Here is an 18921-nt window from a genome sequence, read left to right on the forward strand (position 1 = left end):
CGAGCCACCGAACTTTCCAAAACCCTGGGAGACCTAATTTTGCCGTCACCCGTGATGTTGCCAATTAAGGAGATTTAAAAATGAAAAACTAGCTGAGTGACAACTAACGGCCACCTTTCAGCAGCTCATTTCAGGAAAGAAAGTATCCTTTAACACCAAAAAGGCAGGAAGAACGTGCTCCTTCAAAATAAATAAATGAATAAAGCCAAAACCCAGTCCTTTAAATCAAACAGGTTTAAATTCCTGAAAAACAACCCCTAGCCCGGCCCTATCCTTAGTTTTCTCTGTTCCTGGGACCGGTGAAAACCTCGCCCCACGCCCTCCTGGCTCACGGCCGGCGGTGGGAGCCCCGACGGGGTTTCACAAGCGTGAGTTTCACAAGCATCAGGTTTTACCCTCTGCGGTCTCTCTGGAAATTGCTGGGAGTGCAGGACTCTGAGTGGGGCAGCTGTGGTGTCAGGGCCTTTTAACGACCCTGTTCCAAAGGGAGCCAGGAAGTCTCCAAGACTGGCCCTCCTGCTCTAGGAATCTCCATATGGGGAAAGACCTCAGGGCCCAGGGTGCCCAGACCTGCCCTGCCTGGACCCCAGTGGCTGGAGCATCTTCCCAGCCCCTCTGGTGAGTGAGGGGATGGCAGGGGGCTTCCCACCCCTGGTTTAGGCAGGGGCGTTTGGAGCTCCAGGAACTGAGGGCAGCTGCCTCAGGAGTGGCCTTCATGCTCAGGAAAGAAGACAGGATTTGACTATTTAAATGGAACTAGGGAGGGGGTGAGGGACACACCAAAAGACAAGGCTGCGAGTCAGCGTGGCCCACGTGACCCAGGAGTACACATTCACCCCGGGCCTAGCAAACCCACACTTCCTCTCGGGAGGTCAGCCCTGCCACCTGCCACTGGGCAGGAAAGCGCAGATCTGTCCTCAGCAACTCAGAAAGCCCCGCTTTAGGGGGACCCCGAGGCCCATCTCAGGATGCAGAGAGCTGGAGGAGGAAGATCCCAGGAGCTGACCACATGGATTGAGTCCATCTCTGCCTTCTTGCAGCAAGGGCTTGAGAACGTGAGGGGCAGCGGGCTCCTAAGTCACGCTCACCCGGCCCCACTCAGACCAGCCAGCAGAGTCGGTCCTGCTCTAGGAAGGCCAGGGGGGCTTCTTGAGGGCGCTGTCCAGCCCCTCTTGTATGGAGAAGGCTAAGAGGCTGTCAGGCTCGTGTCCTCCTCTCCTGCCAGGACTGTGCTTCCACGTAGGGACCAGCACACCTGTCAGGTGCTTTATGCTGCAGAGAAGAGATATGCCTTTGGGGATGGGGGTTCATCAAGGTGAGAGGTCACGGGTCAGCCAGACCAGCCTCTCCTTGCCCCAGCTGCGCAGGCAGAAGTAGAACAATGGCCCAGTGGTGTTGGGGATACACCTCCCTCCCTGTAAGAGCAGCCCGGGCCCCAAGAGCAAGCCTATATACGACTGGGTCCGTCAGCCGCCATCCAGGATGGAGCTGCCCGGTCGGGTGGCATTCCCACCAAACCACACCGGAGAGAGTTGGCTTCCCTCCCATGGGAGGGGGCAGGTGTGTGCTGTCTGTGACTCAGAAACCAATGCCGGTGCCGCCAGCTGTGGCGGGGATGCTGTCTTGGTTCCCCTCAGCACCTGGCCTTCCACCAGCTGCCCAGGCAGACCTATGACCTCCTTCCCAGGGACAGTACACCAGGCAGCCTGGACCTGGTAGCCTTGTGAGCACAGCCAGAAAGGTGAAGAAGCACCAGAAGGATATTTAGTCACCAAAAGTGCCCTCAGAGAAGGTATTCTACTTGTTAGGAAGAATGTGACGGCCCACTTGAGGTAAAGGCAGGCCACGAGGCTTGCTCTACAAACCAAAGGTAGTTGCTAATCTGTTCTGCCTAAAAATAACAGCAAAAGACTTATAAAGGGCACCTGTGTGCTGGGTTCTGTTCTAAGCTCTTTGCACATGTTAACTCACTCACTGTCCACACTGGCCTTCGGAGGAAGTGTTGTTATTATCCCCACTTTACAGATGCGGAAACTGAGGCCCAAGATGTTAGGTAACATGCTGTGTTTACAGTCCTAATAAATGGCAGGGCCAGGACTTGAACTCGCTGTTCTTGGGAGGGAGAAAGAGAGAGAAGCCGGCGAGTCTGGGTGCGTGTAGGAGACCCCTGGTGACGGAGCCACAGAGAAGGGACTTGGAGGGCAGAAGTGTCCAGAAGAGGTGCAAAGCCATTTACTGCAGTGTGAATGTGTGTGATGTAATCCACCTTCCTCCAATCCCCTTTCAAAGTTTAGTAAAGTTTACGCTGCTCATGAATTACTTTTGTGCGAACGCAAAGGAAAACACTGTTTTTCCTAGCTGGTATTGACAAAGTGGGGGGAAAATGCTGGCCCAGGCAGTAGTCAGAGCTGGAGGCCCTCAGCTCCTGAAATCTGGTTTACATAAGAGATTGTCCAAGGACAACTGTTCTGAGCGTTCCTTCTGCGTGCAGGACCCGGAGGGAGGGATGTGCCCGGGAAGGCCTGTGTATGTAACAGATTCCTGGTTCCTTCTATGTGCAGTGACTCAGAAAGCCCATGGTAAATTCGAGTGTCTCCAGGTTTTCTGTGCCCTTGCACAGCACCCTGGAGCAATCCTTCCAGAACCAGAGTAGGCTCTGGCTTTGGTGTGTTTTGCAAGCTCGCCTACTTGACAGGTGAAATTCACCTGTACACAGCCGTCGGTGCTTCTCCGTTGAGTGGTCCCATCTCCTGGGGTGGTGATGAGAGGTGATGAGAGGTGATGCTCCAGGCCTTCCTCCCTGCCCCAGAGATGGAGTAAGATGAGGTCTGTTCTTCCCTCCCTAATTCAGGCCATGTGACGCAGTCCCGAGGGGCAAGCCCTCTGTGGTTGGCTACACCTGATGTGAATTCTAGCCTTTGCGAGATGTTAACCTCCCTGTGCCCACCCGGCATCCTCATTGGCGAAATGCACACTCGTCGGGTTAATTTTTTTATTGCAGTATAATTCACATCCCATAAAATCACCCTTTAGATAGTATACAATTCAGTGGTGTGTAGTACATTCATAACGTTGTGAAACCATCACCACCATCTAATTCCAGAACATTTTCATTATCCCCCCAACCCCGGCAAAGCCCCCTGAACTCGTCAGCAGTCACTTTCCATTCCCCTTCCTCCCAACCCTTGGCAGCCACTGATCTACTTTCTGTCTCTGACCATTTGCCCATTCTGGGTATTTCATGTATGTGGAATCATACAATATGTGGCCTTTTGTATTTGACTTTTTTCACCTGGCATAATGCTTCCAAGGTTCATCCATGTTGTAGTATGAATCATTCTTTTTATGGCTAAATAATAGCCCATTATATCAATCTACCACATTTTATTTAGCCATTCATCAGTTGATGGGTATTTGGGTTGCTTCTACTTTGGGGCTATTATGAATGATGCTGCCGTGAGCATTCATGTACAAGTTTTTCTATGGACGTGTGTTTTCAATTGTCTTGGGTGGAACTGCTGGGTCACATGGTAATTCTATGTTTAACTTTTTGTGGAACTGTCAGACTTTTCCCCAGCAGCTGTGCCGTTTCACATTCCCATCAGCAGTGTAAGAGGGTTCTAATTTTTCCACATCCTCACCAATACTTAACAGCTTTTTGATAATGGCCATCCTAGTGGGTGTGAAGTGACATCTTACTGTGACTTTGATTTGCATCTCCCTAATTATGAATGAAGTTGATATCTTTTCATGTGCTCATTGGCCATTTGTGTATACCTTCTTTGGAGAAATGCCTATTCATATCTTTTGCCCATTTTTTAAAAAAGAGGGTGATTTGTCTTTCTGCTGTCGTCACTGGATTATTGAGAGGATAAAATGGGAGAATGTGGGCAACATGTGTACAGGGTCAGCACGCTGATCATGGGCCGTTACTTTGTATGAGCTACGAAGTGAGTAGTGACATCTCGGAAGCAGAGGAGTGCAGGGCCATCTGTGACGAGCATTCCGCAGCAGACGGAAGGAGGAGAGTGGTGGCTGAGTGTCACTTCTGGAGCTTCCTGGAGGCTGTGGGAGCCTCCGGGGACACTGGGCTGTCATGCGGGGCCTCCTCAGAGGAAGTGCTCAAAGAGATGAGGCAGGAAGAGGGCTTGAGTGACGCACGAGTGGCCGGTGGCTGCTGGGGCCCGGGGCGAGCTCCTGGAGCTGTGAGGGAGAGAAGGGTCAGGGGCACAGGTGCCAGGAAGAACCACCGAATGAACCGCGGAGGATGAAGAGAAAGTCGAGGAGTGGAGGCCATTTGAGAGTGATTAACTACCAATGTAGGAGTGAGGGAACTAAAGTCCTAAGGCTCCGAGGAAGCCCAGCAAGTGGATGAGGTGGGAAATGCGCTTCGACAGCCCAGCAGGTCAGGCCCCTGGTCAGTGGGCAGGACGAGCCTGCAGCTCTGTGGCCCAGATCCCTCCTCCCTCCCCTGCTCGTTTCACACTCCCTTCGTCCCATTAATTAGAAAAACATTATTTTTAAGTACCAGCACCCAAACCATTTGGGTTCAATTACTTATTATAAATAACACCAGACAAGGCTGGCTCCCAGAGGATCAGCTAGTCCGGCCCTTTCCCTTGCCAACCAGAAACCTGCCCTCCGGAGGGGAGAGGCTTGCTGAGGCCATTTCAGGCATCAGTGGCAGTGCAGAAATAGACCTTATGATAAACAGGGCAGCATTCTTTCAAGTAACTTTAAAAAATACAGTATTAAGTGTAACATACAAAGAGTGCAAGCTAAAGGAGAAAGTAATCACCCAATCACTGAGATGAGAAACTAACATAAATACTGTTAATTTGTTGGCATATTTTCTCATTCATTCTCTCTCTCCCTCCCTGCTCCCCGTATGCACATACACACACACACACACACACACACACGCACACGCACACGCACAAGCACATATATATAAGCTCCATAATATATATATACCTAATACCATATAATTTTAGTCTATATTTTCTAGCAACATTAGCATTTTCCCGCTTAGTTAACCTTTCTTCCTAAATATCATATTTAATGGATGCACAAATTCTATTACATTATGTGCCATGATTTATGGAATGATTCTCCTATTGTCAGACATTTAAGTTACTAACAGTGTTTTGTTGTTACAAATATGACAGTGATGAAGGTCTTTGTGCGGATATGTGACATTTCTGGTGATAGAGTCCCAGGGGTGGAATTACTGGATCAAAGATAATGTTTTTAAGGCTTTTGATGAAAATGACAAATTGCTTTCCAGAAATTTTGTTACAAGTTATGCTCTGGTAAGCAGTACCAGAGAGTGCCCACCTCATTCCAGTCTCCTTATACTGAATATTTTCATTTAAAAAAACATTATTAAATTGCAAGGTGAAAGGTGGCCAATTTCTGTTCATTTTGATTTGCATTTCTTGATCGCAGTCATGGTAAGCTTGTTTGGATTATTGACCTTCATCATTTCTCCTTTGTGGATGGTCTGTTCCATTCTCTTTGCCATTTTTCTTTTGAAACTGTAGTTTCTCTGTTATCTATTTGCATGAATTCCTTATATCACATTTGTTGCAAATATTTTCACTGTGGTTTGCCTTTAAACTTTATGACCTTTTTCTTTTGTTCAGAGATTGTAAATTTTTGCAAAGTCTATAAATCTTTCTGTTCTTGTTCTTTTGTGACTTTTTCCCCCCTTTGCTTTCCAGTGCAGAGAGTCCCTCTGCACACAGAAATTTTATTCTTTTTCTTCCTGTTGGGGGCAGGGCCTTTGGAGCTAATAGGCTCGGGCTAAGGGATGACTCTGCCTTTCCAAGCTCTGGCAGGTTGTCTAGTCCCATGGGGCCTTGGTTTCCTCATCTGCAAACCAGGGCTAAGAATACCCATGTAGCAGTGTCGTTGGATGGATTGAATGAAAGTGTATATCACATACTTAGCACAGTATTTGGCAAAAGCAGATAGATTATAGGTTTTTTGGTTTTGTTTTGTTGCTGTTGTTGTTTTACATTGAACACTTTAATCTTTCTGGAATTAATGAATGGTGTAAAACAAAGATTTATATGTATTTTTCTCAAGGAACCATCTTTCTCAAAACCTCTTACTGAATAATTTATTCCTCTCCATTTGTTATTCCTCTCTTACCATGTATTAAGTCTTATATACCTCTTTTTTGCCTGTTTACCCTGGTCCATGTATGTCTGCTTTTCTTACACCAATTTCATACTGAATGCATTACCACAATTTTATAAACTATTTTATTTTAGGATTTGCATATCTAGTCTTTTTAAGTATTCTTCCAGGTGAAACGGATAATAACTTAGTCAAGTTGGAAAAAATACTATTGGGACTTTGTTTGGAGTTGCATGAAATCCACAATACAACTTGTGAAAAATGGACCTTTTAGTATTATTCAATCTTAACAATAAATATAGCTATCTTTATTATTTTAAATTTAGTAATTTTCTTCATAGATGCTACATATTTCTTGTTATGATTACTTCTGATTATTTCATAATTTTGTTACTGTTGTGAATACCTTTTCTTCTACAGTTACCCTTCTGGGGTAACTGATAACATACAGAGAAGTTGTAGATTTTATAAATTCACCTTTTATTCTATATCTTTACTCCTCATTATTTAAAATTGTTTTCATTTGCTTCTCTTAGATTTTCTTGCTAAACAATCAAATCATATACGAATTATAATCATTTTGTGGCCTACTTTCCAAATACTTATAACTCTTATTCAGATTTCATAACTTATTACTTTGGCCAATATTTCTAAAATATTACAATGAAGGATATTGGGAAAAGAAAATGTCTACCTCCGACAGAAGTACTGTAAGAATCAAACTTTATGCTGCCTGGGAAGGACTTAATCCAGTATTTGGCACATAGTTAGCAATGGATACAAGTTAGTTGTTCTTTTCATGTCAAAGAAGGAGCTGTCTTTTCCTAGTTTTATGAAGAGTTTTGAAGAACTGAATATTAAATTTTATCAAATGCTTTTTAATGTCTATTGAGATGATTAAGCTATTTCTCTTATTTCATTAACTGGTAAATAGCTTGATTTTATAGATTTCTTAATATGAACCATTTTTTTGCAAGATTAAAATGAACTGTTCTTGATTATGATAACTTTATTTTACTCTGAATTTTAGCATATGTATTCATAAGTGAGATTGATTTATATGATTTTGATCATGTTATGGTTTAAGAGTCATGTGTGTTTTGTAAAATATCCTGGAGACATTTATGAAGCATCATCATTATCTGATTTTTTTAAATATAAAAAAAAAATTGGCAAAGGTGCTTTTCCTCAGAGCCATTTATAGAGATAATTCTTTAATGTTTACTTCAGTTTCTTCTTTGGTATTGATTTATTCTTGTTTTCTATCTCCTCTCATGTTACTTTTAAAAAATTTTTTTATTTTATTGAAGTATAGTTGATTTATAATGCTGTGTTAACTTCTGGTATACAGCAAAATGATTCATATATATACATATATATATATATATATATATATATATGTATATATATATACACATTCTTTTTTATATTCTTTTCCATTATGGTTTATCACAGAATATTGTGTATAGTTCCCTGTGCTCTACAGTTGGACCTTGTTGTTTTCAGGTTACTTTTGATAAGTTATATATATTTTTCAGTAAACAGTTCATTTGTTGAGATTTTTCAAAGTTTCTGGCATACAATTATTCACGGTTTTCTATAATTTTAAGGTTTCTCTTTTATTGCTATTGCTACCTTCCTTTACTCATTACTGGTCTTGCTTACTAGTTGTGTTGGCCAGGATCCCAGCAGGAAATAGATGGCATAATCGAAAGGGGTGCTAGGCGTGGGGATGGTGAAGCAGCCTGGGGATAGATATATATAGATAGATAGCAGCCTGGGGAGAGGATACCGTCCTCTCACTCTGTCAGTGCCTCCCATTAGCTAAACCTTGGTGAAGCGGCACACACAGGTCAGCCTGCTGGACACAGGGCAGGTGGAGAAGGGTAGAGAGTGGGTCTTCTGGGGGTTGGAGGGGAGGGTGAAGGAACAACGTCTAGCTCACTTGCATTGTTTTCTTTTTGCTCTTCTGTTTGTCAGAGGGTTATTCATTTAATTTTCTGCATGTCAGGTCATATGCTCTTAGATTTATTTATCTGTTCTGCTTTTCTTTTTATATTAGAAAACTACCTGTGTGTTCAGGAACCCCTACTGTATATATGTTTGAGGACAGAGCTATGTCTTCTATATTTCTCATCTTCCCTCTCCTTCTGCACCGATTTTCTCAGATTTATCTTCTTCCTTGTTGAAGTTCTCCAGAACATGAAGCTGCTATTTACTGCCTCTCTTGTGGTGTTTAATGCTGACTGTAGGACTCTAGGTTTTTCACTTCTGATCAGTTTTTCTTATCTCATGTTGCTCAATTTTCACAATTGATTTTTCCAGTTTCAGAGATACAATTGTCTCTTAAATCTTACTGAGTTCGCAACTCAGATTTCTCCAGAATGTGTTATTTTCCTTTTTTCTTTTTGCAGTGATTCTATGTAACAAGGAGGTATCACCTTTGAGTTCTTAGAAAAATGATACTCTTCCTTTTGAGTGGCGATGTTTTTGATAAGTCTGGTGATTTTTCTTTTCCAACAAAGAATTGTCAGGAAAAATTTGATCCAAATTTTTTTTTTTTTTTAGAGACTGGAGTGGGTTTCTGCTTGAATATTCTTCCCAAAGATAAAAGGATCAGCAGGGATGGGGGTGGGAGCCCCCTGATCCAAGATCCACCTGATGGGGTTGAGTGATGGGGGGGTGGTGTGTTGCACGGATAGGTGGGTTTCCTCCCAGGGGTCTCATGCGAAGAACCCTCTGGACCCAGAGGCTGCTGGGGCAGGTGCTGGGCCAGTCCCCAACGACACTCTAGACGTCTCACCCCCACCTCTCACCTGGCCACCTGGACTGCCTCCTCTTGCTTCTGACCTGATGGCCTCTTTTTCTCACTCTTTGGCTGGGATTCTTTGAGGTTTGGGTGGTGAACTGTGAACACCCTTGGTTGCTAGGGCATGCACACGTTTTCTCTTATTTCTACATGGGGTCCAAGTGGCTTTTTTTTTTTTTTAACAACTTTATTGGAGTATAATTGCTTTACAATAGTGTGTTAGTTTCTGCTTTATATCAAAGTGAATCAGCTGTACATATACATATATCCCCATATCTTCTCCCTCTTGCGTCTCCCTCCCACCTTCCCTATCCCACCCCTCTAGGTGGTCACAAAGCACCGAGCTGATCTCCCCGTGCTATGCGGCTGCTTCCCACTAGCTAGCTATTTCACATTTGGTAGTGTATATATGTCCATGCCACTCTCTCACTTCTTCCCAGCTTACCCTTCCCACTCCCCATGTCCTCAAGTCCATCCTCTACGTCTGCATCTTTATTCCTGTCCTGCCCCTAGGTTCTTCAGAACCTTTTTTTTAGATTCCATATATATGTGTCAGCATACGGTATTTGTTTTTCTCTTTCTGACTTACTTCACTCTGTATGACAGACTCTAGGTCCATCCACCTCACTACAAATAACTCAATTTCGTTTCTTTTTATGGCTGAATAATATTCCATTGTATATATGTGCCACATCTTCTTTATCCATTCATCTGTCGATGGACACCTAGGTTGCTTCCATGTCCTGGCTATTGTAAATAGAGCTGCAGTGAACATTGTGGTACATGACAATTTTTGAATTACGGTTTTCTCAGCGTATATACCCAGTAGTGGAATTGCTGGGTCATATGGTAGTTCTATTTTTAGTTTTTTAAGGAACCTCCATACTGTTATCCATAGTGGCTGTATCAATTTACATTCCCACCAACAGTGCAAGAGGGTTCCCTTTTCTCCACACCCTCTCCAGCGTTTATTGTTTGTAGATTTTTTGATTATGACCATTCTGACCAGTGTGAGGTGATAACTCATTGTGGTTTTGATTTGCATTTCTCTAATGATTAGTGATGTTGAACATCCTTTCATGTGTTTGTTGGCAATCTGTATATCTTCTTTGCAGAAATGTCTGTTTAGGTCTTCTGCCCATTTTTGGATTGGGTTGTTGGCTTTTTTAATATTGAGCTGCATGAGCTGCTTGTGTATTTTGGAGATTAATCCTTTGTCAGTTGCTTCATTTGCAAATATTTTCTCTCATTCTGAGGGTTGTCTTTTTGTCTTGTTTATGGTTTCCTTTGCTGTGCAAAAGCTTTGAAGTTTCATTAGGTCCCATTTGTTTATTTTTGTTTTTATTTCCATTTCTCTAGGAGGTGGGTCAAAAAGGATCTTGCTGTGATTTATGTCATAGAGTGTTCCACCTATGTTTTCCTCTAAGAGTTTTATAGTGTTTGGCCTTACATTTAGGTCTTTAATCCATTTTGAGTTTATTTTTGTGTATGGTGTTAGGAAGTGTTCTAATTTCATTCTTTTATATGTAGCTGTCCAGTTTTCCCAGCACCACTTATTGAAGAGGCTGTCTTTTCTCCATTGTATACTCTTGCCTCCTTTATCAAAGATAAAGTGACCATATGTGCATGGGTTTATCTCTGGGCTTTCTATCCTGTTGCATTGATCTATATTTCTCTTTTTGTGCCAATACCATACTGTCTTGATTACTGTAGCTTTGTAGTATAGTGGCTATTCGGGGTCTTTTGTGTTTCCATACAAATTGTGGAATGTTTTGCTCTAGTTCTGTGGAAAATGCCACTGGTAGTTTGATAGGGATTGCATTGAATCTGTAGATTGCTTTGGGTAGTATAGTCATTTTCACAATGTTGATTCTTCCAATCCAAGAACACGGTATTTCTCTCCATCTGTTTGTATCATCTTTAATTTCTTTCATCAGTGTCTTACAGTTTTCTGCATACAGGTCTTCTGTCTCCTTAGGTAGGTTTATTCCTAGGTATTTTATTCTTTTTGTTGCAATGGCAAATGGGAGTGTTTCCTTTATTTCTCTTTCAGATTTTTCATCATTAGTGTATAGGAATGCAAGAGATTTTGTACACTAATTTTGTATCCTGCTACTCTACCAAATTCATTGATTAGCTCTAGTAGTTTTCTGGTGGCATCTTTAGGATTCTCTATATATAGCATCATGTCATCTGCAAACAGTGGCAGTTTTACTTCTTCTTTTCCGATTTGGATTCCTTTTATTTCCTTTTCTTCTCTGATTGTCATGCCTAGGACTTCCAAAACTATGTTGAATAATAGTGGTGAGAGTGGGCAACGTTGTCTTGTTCCTGATCTTAGAGAAAATGGTTTCAGCTTTTCACCATTGAGAACGATGTTGGCTGTGGGTTTGTCATATATGGCCTTTATTATGTTGAGGTGGGTTCCCTCTATGCCTACTTTCTTGAGAGTTTTTATCATAAATGGGAGTTGAATTTTGTCAAAAGCTTTTTCTGCATCTATTGAGATGATCATATGGTTTTTATCCTTCAGTTTGTTAATATGGTGTATCACACTGATTGATTTGCATATATTGAAGAATCCTTGCATTCCTGGGATAAACCTCACTTGATCATGGTGTATGATCCTTTTAATGTGCTGTTGGATTCTGTTTGCTAGTATTTTGTTGAGGATTTTTACATCTATGTTCATCAGTGATATTGGCCTGTAGTTTTCTTTTTTTGTGACATCTTTGGTTTTGGTATCAGGGTGATGGTGGGCTCACAGAATGAGTTTGGGAGTGTTCCTTCCTCTGCAATTTTTTGGAAGAGTTTGAGAAGGATAGGTGTTAGCTCTTCTCTAAATGTTTGATAGAATTCTCCTGTGGAGCCATCTGGTCCTTTTGTTTGTTGGAAGATTTTTAATCACTGTTTCAATTTCATTACTTGTGATTGGTCTGTTCATATTTTCTACTTCTTCCTGGTTCAGTCTTGGAAGGTTATACCTTTCTAAGAATTTGTCCATTTCTTCCAGGTTGTCCATTTTATTGGCATAGTGTTGCTTGTAGTAATGTCTCATGATCCTTTGTATTTCTGCAGTGTCAGTTGTTACTTCTTTTTCATCTCTAATTCTGTTGATTTGAGTCTTCTCCCTTTTTTTCTTGATAAGCCTGGCTAAAGGTTTATCAATTTTGTTTATCTTCTTAAAGAACCAGCTTTTAGTTTTATTGATCTTTGCTATTGTTTCCTTCATTTCTTTTTTATTTATTTCTGATCTGATCTTTATGGTTTCTTTCCTTCTGCTACTTTGGGGTTTTTTTGTTCTTCTTTCTCTAATTGCTTTAGGTGTAAGTTTAGGTTGTTTATTTGAGATTTTTCTTGTTTCTTGAGGTAAGATTGTATTGCTATAAACTCCCTCTTAGAACTGCTTTTGCTGCATCCCATAGGTTTTGCGTTGTCGTATTTTCATTGTCATTTGTTTCTAGGTATTTTTTGTTTTCCTCTTTGATTTCTTCAGTGATCTCTTGATTATTTAGTAGCGTATTGTTTAGCCTCCATGTGTTTGTATTTTTTACAGTTTTTTTTCTGTAACTGATATCTAGTCTAGTAGAGTTGTGGTCTGAAAATATACTTGATATGACATCAATTTTCTTAAATTTACCAAGGCTTGATTTGTGACCCAAGATATGATCTATCCTGGAGAATGTTCCATGCGTACTTGAGAAGAAAGTGTATTCTGTTGTTTTTGGGTAGAATGTCCTATAAATATCAATTAAGTCCATCTTATTTAATGTGTCATTTAAAGCTTGTGTTTCCTTATTTATTTTCATTTTGGATGATCTGTCCATTGGTGAAAGTGGGGTGTCAAAGTCCCCCACTATTACCGTGTTACTGTCAATTTCCCCTTTTATGGCTGTTAGCATTTGCCTTATGTATTGAGGTGCTCCTATGTTGGGTGCATAAATATTTACAATTGTTATATCTTCTTCTTGGGTTGATCCCTTGATCATTATGTAGTGTCCTTCTTTGTCTCTTGTAATAGTCTTTATTTTAAAGTCTATTTTGTCTGATATGAGAATTGCTACTCCAGCTTTCTTTTGATTTCCATTTGCGTGGAATATCTCTTTCCATCCCCTCACTTTCAGTCTGTATGTGTCCCTAGGTCTGAAGTGGATCTCTTGTAGACAGCATATATATGGGTCTTGTTTTTGTATCCATTCAGCCAGTCTATGTCTTTTGGTTGGAGCATTTAATTCATTTACATTTAAGGTAATTATTGATTTGTATGTTCCTGTTACCATTCTCTTAATTGTTTTGGGTTTGTTTTTGTAGGTCTTTTCCTTCTCTTGTTTTTCCTGTCTAGAGAAATTCCTTTAGCATTTGTTGTAAAGCTGGTTTGGTGGTGCTGAATTCTCTTAACTTTTGCTTGTCTGTAAAGGTTTTAATTTCTCTGTTGAATCTGAATGAGATCCTTGCTGGGTAGAGTAATCTTGGTTGTAGGTTTTTCCCTTTCCTCACTTTAAATATGTCTTGCCACTCCCTTCTGGCTTGCAGAGTTTCTGCTGAAAGATCAGCTGTTAACCTTATGGGGATTCCCTTGTATGTTATTTGTTGCTTTTCCCTTGCTGCTTTTAATATTTTTTCTTTGTATTTAATTTTTGATAGTTTGATTAATATATGTCTTGGCATGTTTCTCTTTGGGTTTATCCTGTATGGGACTCTCTGCGCTTCCTGGACTTGGGTGGCTATTTCCTTTCCCATGTTAGGGAAGTTTTCAACTATAATCTCTTCAAATATTTTCTCAGACCCTTTCTTTTTCTCTTCTTCTTCTGGGACCCCTGTAATTCGAATGTTGGTGTATTTAATGTTGTCCCAGATGTCTCTGAGACTGTCCTCAATTCTTTTCATTCTTTTTTCTTTATTCTGCTCCCTGGCAGTTATTCCCACCATTTTATCTTCCAGGTCACTTATCCGTTCCTTGCCTCAGTTATTCTGCTATTGATTCCTTCTAGAGTATTTTTTTTTTAATATTTTATTTATTTATTTATTTATTTATGGCTGTGTTGGGTCTTCGTTTCTGTGCGAGGGCTTTCTCCAGTTGCGGCAAGTGGGGGCCATTCTTCATCGCGGTGCGCGGGCCTCTCACTATCGCGGCCTCTCTTGTTGCGGAGCACAGGCTCCAGACGCGCAGGCTCAGCAATTGTGGCTCACGGGCCCAGCCGCTCCGCGGCATGTGGGATCTTCCCAGACCAGGGCTCGAACCCGTATCCCCTGCATTGGCAGGCAGATTCTCAACCACTGCGCCACCAGGGAAGCCCCTTCTAGAGTATTTTTTTAATTTCAGTTATTGTGTTGTTCATCGCTGTTTGTTTTCTCTTTAGTTCTTCTGGATCCTCGTTAAATGTTTCTTGTATTTTCTCCATTCTGTTTCCGAGATTTTGGATTATCTTTACTCTCATTACTCTGAATTCTTTTTCAGGTAGGTTACCTATCTTGTCCTCATTTATTTGGTTTTGTAGGTTTTTACCTTTCTCCTTCGTCTGTAACATATTTTTTGTCATTTCTTTTTTTTTGATGGGCGGGGCTGTATTCCTCTCTTACTGGTTGTTTGGCCTGAGGCATCCAGCACTGGAGTTTGCAGGCAGTTGGATAAAGCCGGGTCTTGGTGCTGAGATTTGGACCTCCGGGGAAGCCTCCCTCCGATTAATATTCTCTGGGGTCTGAGGTTCTCTGTTAGTCCAGCGATTTGGACTCAGAGTTCCCACCACAGGAGTTCAGGCCCGACCTCCGGCCTGGGAACCAAGATCCTGCAAGCTGCTTGGCACAGCAAAACAAAAAAAACCCAACAAACAAACAAACAAACAAACAAAAGGAGCAATACACTATCAAAGAATAAAATTAGAAAGATAAAATATATATTAGGAAAAATAAAAATATAATGGAAACAACTGTTCTCTGGGGGTTCCTCCCGTCCCCTTAGGTGTCCGTGGTCCCCCACCGTAGGTGCCCTAGTTGTGGGGAGACATGAATTCCGCATCCTCCTAGTCTGCCATCTTGACTCCGCAAGTGGCTTTTTTGAATGCAGAGTTCCCAACCCTTGTTCTCCCATCCCATCTTGTCCAGATGTCTGCAACACTCAAGCAAGAAAAAAAGAGAAAACACGTACAAACAATTAGAAATTAGAACTGGAAATATAATGAGTTACAAAGGAGTTTAAAAAACAATTATAGAACATGCTAAGCCGATCAGCAGAGTGAGACAGACACTAATGAGGTTCTCGAATTTCGGAGTTTGATTCTTCTCTCTCTCTCTCTTTCTCTCCCCATGGGGCTCACCACAGTAAAGGATGCTTCTGGGCATGCTTGTCAGTGGTTATTTGGCTAGGAAGAGCCACACAGAAGTAGTAGTTTTATCTGAGAGAATAAATAAAATGCCATGAAGTAGTTTCTTCCTATTTCCATTTGCTTATCCGTTTACATTTGAGCAAAGCTTCCCAAACCATGATCTGAAAGTGCCCTTCCCGGGGGAAGCATCTTCCTGCTTAGAACAGTGTAGGCACCTGTAGTCACCCAACAGCCGTTGGGAGTCACATGGGAAATTTGTTGTAAGCACCACTGCATTTGAGAGTGGAGTAATCTCATACGCACCAGGGACACGGGAGACTGGGATGGCCCAGCACCATCCCAACCTGGGTGTCCAGCGGGAACATTCCTAACACACTCGCCCTGAAATGTGACCCAATCACTAGAAGGAGTAGCAGCTGAGGGCTGGTGTTAGCAGCCTAACTTTTTACTAAATCACCATAAAGAGGGGGAAAGGCCTGGATGGAACCCATTGCCCCCAATGAGCACGTTGTCTGGATTATGTTCCAGTGCAGTAGTTGTCAAAGATGATTTAATTGTGGAATCTTCACTTTAAACATTTTACATGTAAGATTTTATGGGTGTATGTGTGTGTGTGTGCATATGTGTATATGTGTATGTTATGTATCTGTATATGTGTATGCACATGTATGTATATGTATACGTTGATGCGTGTAGGACCAGGGTGAAGTGCAGCTGCTGGTGAGTGCAGGAGGCCAAGGGGTGCGCCCCTCCACCTCCCTGCAGAGTCCCCAACACCCCATGGCATGCTCTCCCAGGGGTTGTGTGTGGCAGGGGTGGTGGTGGCGGTGATGCTCTATGCTTTCCCTTGAAGATCTACTGATTTGGCCCCAGGGATGACGTGTGGGCCCCATGCATTGGAGATGCTGAGATATTACTATCTAAGGGGAAAGTATCCTCTTTTCCCATTGTACTAGCTTTTGAATTCTCATCTGTGTGAGTAGTATGGAGCTGTTTCTTTGTTTCAGTGTTGCTAGAACATCTCTGAAAAAGCCATAAAGGCTTGTCTGCCACACTTGATTAACTAAAGGGTCTTCCTGTTCTGTACGCTGTCTCTGTGCCTTTCCTGGTGACTCTGTGTTCTTTCTTTCTTTCTGTTTACAAGCTGATGTTTGGGGCCTGTTCAACCTCTTCCACAAATTAGCTGCCCTCACCCAAATAGGAGACCGTTCTCGCCCTGGCCTTATTTGCATATCTACAGGAGGAAGTGTCACGAGAACACGCAGTGAAAGATAAGAGCAGAGCAGAGTCCTAGCTGTCCTCCGGTGTGTGCCTGGCAGGCTCTGCAAAGGGGCTTGAGGCTGCAGGGGAGGGGGATGGGGGAGTTAGGCTGGGGTCTGGGATGGTTCCCTGCTTCCCGGGACATCTCCAGGGGGTGAGGTGGTACTAGACTACGGATTCATCCTGGCCGTCTCTGAGATAAGCCAATTGTGGTGTCAGTTCAGGCTCTAAAGACAGGAAGGGGAGTGGAAAGACGGGAATTAAAGGGATCCGAGGAAGAGAGGAAATTTTCCTATGAGAAATGAAGAGACATGTGGAAGTGAAATTACCCAAAACATTCTACAAAACTTTCTTTTAACATTCATTGTTTCAAAAGGCTTTAAAAATTGTAAAATTACATAAAATTGTAAAACTTATACACAGCTGAAAAGAAAATAAATCAATAAACACTGTTAAAAATAAATAACTCCAAAATATATTGTAGTATATTTCAAAGTCTTATGAATAAATAAGCAAAAGATGATTTAAAAAATGTGAGACAAAGACATGAAAAGGAATTCACAGGAAAAGAAACACAAATAGTGAAACATATGAGAACACGTTCAACCTTTCTCATAAAGAAAGGCAAATTAAAGCAAGCCATCATTTTTCTTTCACCTCTCAGATTTGCAAAAGATTAAAATGTCTGATAACAGCCAGTTGGCAGGGTGTGGGGAAATAGACACTTTCATATCCGGTTAGCAGGAGACACAATGTGAGAACTTCATTGGAAGGCAATCAGCTCGGTGCTTTGTGACCACCTAGAGGGGTGGGATAGGGAGGGTGGGAGGGAGGGAGATGCAAGAGGGAAGAGATATGGGAACATATGTATATGTATAACTGATTCACTTTGTTATAAAGCAGAAACTAACACACCATTGTAAAGCAATTATACTCCGATAAAGATGTTAAAAAAAAAAAAAATATATATATATATATATATATATATATATATAAAGTGCCTGCGTCCTTCAGCCCAGCTGTTCTCCTTCTAGTGATTTATCCACAGTCTCTAACAAATGTCAGCACGTGTAGTGTTCAGTGTGTTTCAGGCACTCTTCTAAATGCTTAATCTACACAACAGGTAGATGTTGTGTTATCATTCTCCCCTTTTTACTGGTGGGGAAACTAAAACTCTGGATTCACCAGTGTACACAAGAGGTAGGAACAGAGATGTTCACTGCAGCATTATTTATAATAGTAAAAAGCCCAAAATAACTACCTGTCCATCATCGTGGTCTAAAATGAACAATGGCATGGCCACATGGTAGAACATGACTTAGGCAGATCGCTAATGTTTTTTTGGTGAAAAACAGCAAATTTCAGAACAATGTATATAGTATGATGTTATTTGCATTTAAAAGATATGCATATATAAGTTTGTGTGTATGTTTAAACATTTTGGCATGATTTACAAGAAGGAGTAGGAACTCTAAGGAACCCACAGGAGCCGGGGAAGGAGACATTTATTTTTCATTTTATATCTTTCCGTGTGGTCTTAAATTTTTTAAACTAGTGTATAATTTTAAAATCTAGTTAAACAATAACATAAATGTTTAGGGCCGGGCACATAGGAGGGGTTAAATGAGTGAAACTTTTGTACTGAATCATTTCCTTGATCACAGAAACAACATGAGCATCTGTGAGCTGGAGTGTGGCCCCTGTCTGGGGGTACAGCAGGGGCGGGCAAGTTTTCAAGGTCTGTGAGAATCCCAAGTAGGGGAAATGGGGGCAGGGAGGTTATGGTGGGTGAGAGAACAGACCAGCCATTTCAACTGAGAGTGTAAGACCCAAGTAGCGTTCTCCCAAACTCCTTATGCCTGTGGGCTCACCAGCCGAGCCAGTGGACCTCTGTGGCCATCTGCTACCACCAGGCTGTCTGTGGGCTCGGTCCCCCACCTGGACCACCCACCAATGGGCCCCTCTCCCAAGGTGGTCAGACTTGACAACTCCCACTTCCTCTCAAAGCTTTTAGGAGAATAGAAAGTAGCTCTTCTTCCTTCTCACATTGGAGACCTCTGGACCAGAGGAAGGTTGAGCTTTTGGAAAGAAAAGAGAATCCGAAATTCCTTGCACTTCTGCGTGAGAAGCAACCCTAAGGCTCACCCACCTGCTGCTGGGAAAATCTGGGTCTCTGAAGGGATGGGGGCTGGCCTTTGGGAGAATGAACCCATGGGGCAAAGTCTCCAGGAGATGCAGCCACAGTGGGTAGGGGAGCTCCTTCCAAAGCTGACTGAGCTTTGCCCTGGCCAGTGCCGCCCCTCTGTGGCAGTGCCCACCACCCATTCGGCATGTTCCTACGGTGCTCAGCCCCACTGGAGTCCCATTTCTTCTTGAAACACCCCT

General features: G+C 42.2%; 1 protein-coding gene across 1 annotated transcript in view; it reads left to right on the plus strand.

Annotated features, from left to right (window-relative positions):
* The window catches only part of INPP5D (inositol polyphosphate-5-phosphatase D), a 130029-nt gene that overhangs the window by 2389 nt on the left and 108719 nt on the right, over positions 1-18921 (plus strand). The window lies entirely within an intron of this gene.

The sequence above is a fragment of the Balaenoptera acutorostrata genome, chromosome 8 (genome assembly GCF_949987535.1).
Source record: "Balaenoptera acutorostrata chromosome 8, mBalAcu1.1, whole genome shotgun sequence".
Taxonomy (NCBI): Eukaryota; Metazoa; Chordata; class Mammalia; order Artiodactyla; family Balaenopteridae; genus Balaenoptera; species Balaenoptera acutorostrata.